This window comes from Galeopterus variegatus, unplaced genomic scaffold, assembly GCF_000696425.1.
Source record: "Galeopterus variegatus unplaced genomic scaffold, G_variegatus-3.0.2 Scaffold10949, whole genome shotgun sequence".
NCBI lineage: Eukaryota > Metazoa > Chordata > Mammalia > Dermoptera > Cynocephalidae > Galeopterus > Galeopterus variegatus.
Window position 1 is genome coordinate 19700 of NW_007737060.1, and position 4800 is coordinate 24499.

The window sequence follows — 4800 nt, forward strand, 5'->3', positions numbered from 1 at the left end:
TTTTATGTATATTTTATCTGTAAAGAACATCCTATGAACTTCCATAAACTAGTGAAGAATTTCTGCAGCAGCTTTACTTTTCACATTTAAAAATTATAGCCTGTGCTTTGTCTGGGCTCCGTGCCCCCAGGAAAAGCAGCCCTTTGGGTGCCTTCTGTCACCGAGAGTGAGAACTGACTCAATTTATAAAAGCCTCCACAGACGCCTGATGGAATATCCATCTGATCTCCAGTAACGTTGTTAGACTGTGAGTAATGCCCCCGTGATGGATCTAGTGACCTGACTTATGGAGCAACTCTCCTGGACCCAGACAGACAGTGTTTATCATACCTAAGTTTAGTCAATTTGCTAGTTTGTCAGCGATTCAGAAATTGCTCTTGTGCTGATAAAACATAAACTGACTGGTTTATTTATGTACTTGCTTCTACTCAAAGCTCTTAGTATATCAAAGAGGTGTATGTAATCTGTTTAACTTTGGCATCCAGTTATTCTAAAGGGCAAAAGGGTGTGTGTGAGACAGTATCTCTTTTCCATGTTCAACAAACATGCAGCCAGCCCCTAATGAAAACCACAGCTACCAGTTAAACAAGCGCATCAACAGGCAGAGAAGAGAAATAGCTTTGCAAGCCTTTGTTGAAGATGTGATTAACTTTAGCAAAGGCATGTATGCTATAATTGATGTATAATTATGAGTAAAACACAGATCTGACCCCAAATAGCTTGTGATCTTATAGGGAGACCAGAAATGAAACCTTTTAAGTATATCAGTGTAAACGCAGAGATATAAACAAACACATCTCATACAGATATCCTTGTGCTGAGCTTAGATTACTATTAGTATTTATTGAGCAAACCCAAAAAAGGGTTCAAGGAAGAAGTAAGTTTGCATTTCCTAGGCTAAAGGATTAGGGCTTAGGAGAGGCAGTTGATTAACATCTCAAGGCATAAAGTTACCCTCACTTTCCTTCCCTGGAAATAATCCACAAGCCATAGGGAAATTCATTCTAGCCAGGGTGATCTTTAGGAACAGTGGGGCTAAATATCACAAATTGTTCAGAAATCTAGTTGCTAATTCAACATCTGGATTTCCATTAATCTCCCTGCAACATTTTGATCTAAAAATAAGAAATATTTTTTTTTAAGTTAAAAAACTTGTATTGAAATACCTGTCTATAGAGCTATATGAAAATCCACAAGATCTTATTATTCCAACAACTCTCATGCAGTTGGTTGGATTACAATTGGTCTATCAATACCAAATTCTCCCTACAAGTGCATTATGGCAATTAAACTAATGCTGAACATTTAAGGAACACTATGAGGAACAATTCATTTTTAAAGGTACCTATTAGAATGTGTTGCATTCTGCAGTTTGTAAAGCAGTTTTATTTACAGAATCTCATTTAATCATCACCATAACCCTGTAAGGAAGATGCTGATATTCCCAGATAGGTGCAGTAACTGCCTAAGAGGCCAGACCTAAAACCTAGATCTTCTCACTTCTGCTCCTGTGCCAGTGTTTGGATTGTCAGTTAGTTTTTAATATCATCTTGATACTGCTAATGCCATCTGTTCCATTTGCAAAAGAACGTAGGACATCTGCCCAAATAAACATTGGCCAAGAAGTAAGTACCAGGTATCTTGGACTGTGGCCAATTCCACGGTATAAAATGGTGTGCAAACATGTGGACTGCACCATGAATGTACAGTCAGGCAAAAATCCCAACTGTGGGAAATACTGCAGGTCAAATGCCCTGGTTTCTTCAGTCAATAAAGTATAAAGAGAGGTGAAGCAGCAAGCTGCAGAGTACAAGAAACTTAAAGACCTATCGTTTTTTAAATGGACAAGACTAAACCAACGTGTCTAGGCATGCACCATGGGGTGATAAATTATTTTTTAAAGCACAGGAAGTGATTAACATAAAGTCAGGAGTGGTAACTTTTGGGGGGGAGGGAGGAGACTGATTGGGACAGGACACAGAAGGGGAACCTGGGGTGGCTGGTAAAGTTCTATTTGTTGACTCAAGTATTCAACAGAAGGGTGCTTGCTTTCTTATAATTTGCTAAGGTGTATATTTGTTTTGTGGGATTTCCAGATGCTGTGCCTTATTTTCTAATAAAAAATAGAAAAATAAAAAGTTTTTAAAAATGGTGTGCTGAGCCCAGTGTCTCCATCTCCACCATTTCTTCTGTGGTGTGGGGAAAAGCAAGACAGGTGATTTGGTGAGAAAGGGAGAGTATGGGGATAGATAAAATAGTTTGTCTTTTGACTTGTAGAAAGGTTTCTCTGCACCATCCAAGCTCTGAAGAAAAATCAGAGCTCATGAACCTGTCAACTTTTTAAAAGTCACTTGTGTTCCAGTTGCAGAGATTCTTTGATTTGAGAGTGGGATAGCTACAGAGAGTCGCAGGAAAGTGACACTCCAGAAAGAGAGGCTCAGCACTCTCAGTAATCCAGGATGGACTGGTGTGTTCAGCCTCCCCTCGTGGCTGCCTGGGGATCAGGGAATTTCTTTACTCTTACGACAGCAAACTTCTCCCCACAGTGAGCCCCAGTGAGCAGTTGAGGGAAATGTGAAAAATGATTCAGGGAGTGTTTGGTGAGCCCCTGCTGTGCCCTAACATGGGCTGTGAAATGAGAAAATACAAAACAGTATGGAAAGGGTCCTACCTTAAACTTACTGTTTTATGGGGAAACCAAGCCAGTAGTGTCAGTCACAAACGATGGGCAGATGGAGTGGGGTAGACAGTCAAGCTGGAGAAGTTGGCGGTCAGTGAGGTTTCAAAAGTGAGCAGATTTGCAGCCTGCTGTCTGTACTTGCTTACACTAGCATGCCTTTGTCGTCAGGCAATACGTGACTTACTCTGCTACCTTGATCTATTTACTCCGTAAAATGAGTTTTCTCAGGATTGTCAGGAAGAATAATCCACATTAAAGTGACTATATATTGATTTGCCAAGTACCATAGTAATATCAAGAGAGGCTGCTTGGTGGCTGAGAGCACACATTCTAGAAGCAGATTGGCTAAATTTAAATTCTAGCTGTATCACTTGCTGGCGGTGTGACCCTGGGTAGGTTACTTAACCTCTCAGTTCTATAAAAAGGGTTAATACCTACTACATAGGATTCTTGTGATGATTAAATGAGTTAACATTTATAAAGGACTTAGAACAATGCCTGCCATCTAGAAAGAGCTCTGTAAATGTTTACCAAATAAATAATGAACATTAATTATTAGCACTTGTCATGAAGTGCTTTACAGGCAGCATCTCACTCATCCAAACAGCTCTGTGACATAGATCACTATTACGAAGGCTAATATGAGATAATGATACTCGTACTTCCATTGACTGGAATCCAGGAGAAACTCTTCTTACATTACCACAATCTTCTTCCCAAACACCTGGCGTCCTACAAGCCCACCTTCTGCATTTGTGCAGAAAGTCAAGCCAGGGATTCTGGACAGCGTCTCTGCAGCACCAGCCTTACCTTTGCACTCCTCCTGCTGACGCACAGAGGAACTGAGGGAGCCAAAATGTATCACCCAGCGAGCCTCAGGTCAACATTTACTGGCTCACGTCAGAACTTTGACATGGAGTGAACCGAGCACTGAGGGCTGGGAAAGGCCCAGGGGAGCAGCTCTGAAGCCCGTCCATGTGCACATGGTCTCATCTTCCGGTCCTGCTGACAAAATTTCATTTTATTTATTTTTTTAATTTTTATTTTACCATTTACTTGTACGTGTTCGTGGGGTGTGGGATGTTGTTTCAATACATGCATATACTGCACAATGATTCACTAAGGGTAGACAGCATAGTTTTGTACCCATTAGTCCCCCACTTCTCCTTCCCAGCTCTCTCCCCTCTCAGCCTCTGGTAAACATTATTCTACTTTCTACTTCTATGAGAAGCACTTCTTAAAAATTTTTTAGATTCTACATATGAGTGAGATCAGGTGGTATTTGTTTTTCTGTGCCTGACTTCACTTAACCTGACGGTTTCCAGTTCCTTCCACGTTGCTGCCAATGATAGTATATCATTTTTTTAATTGCTGAGTAATATTCCATTGTGTGTATACACCACAGTTTGTTTATCCATTCATCCACTGAGGAGCTTGTAGCTTGATTCCATCTCTTGGCTATTGTGAAAAGTGCTGCAATGAACATGGGAGTGCAGGTGTCTTTTTGAAATATTGGGTTAATTTTCTTTGGGTATACACCCAGAATAGGATAGCTGTAGTCATCTTGTCTAAACCTCTCGTTTTGTACACACAAAGAAGAATATCTGGAAAGGTGAAGGGACTTACCCAGAGTCACACAGGTGCTCAGAAACAGAGCCAGGAGTGACCCCCAGGCAGAGAGTTTCTGCTGTGTCAGGGATAATGGCTGGATGCTGGGCTGGGCACATCAAAGACATCACTTTAACCCTCCAACAGCCCCTTTAGGTGGATGTTACAATCTCCATTGTATAGATGAGGAAATCCAGGTTATGTAGCTTACCCCAAATCTCACAGGTAGAAAGTGGCAGGGCTGAGATTTGAGCGTGAGTCTGCCTAACACCAAGGCACACGGCTAGGATCCACATTTCAGGTTTTCAGCTGGAAGTGGATGATAAAATTGGACCCATCTTTAGCTTCCAGGGCTGACCTCTGTCCTGTAGTTGGGATACATTTCCTTGTAAGTTTCCCTCACTCATTGGCTCACTCCCCACCCCGTCCCCAGGACCACAGACACTCATTTGCAGGTTGGAGTGGTCTGTTGCAGTGACACAGTGACACCAGATAATTTTAGATAAACCCCA

At 41.5% G+C, this 4800-nt stretch overlaps 1 protein-coding gene across 1 annotated transcript in view; it reads left to right on the forward strand.

Moving 5' to 3' along the window:
- CCBE1 (collagen and calcium binding EGF domains 1) overlaps positions 1-4800 on the forward strand; it is a gene marked incomplete at its 5' end in the record, with an annotated part of 35539 nt that overhangs the window by 17286 nt on the left and 13453 nt on the right. The gene's annotated exons all lie outside the window — the stretch shown is intronic.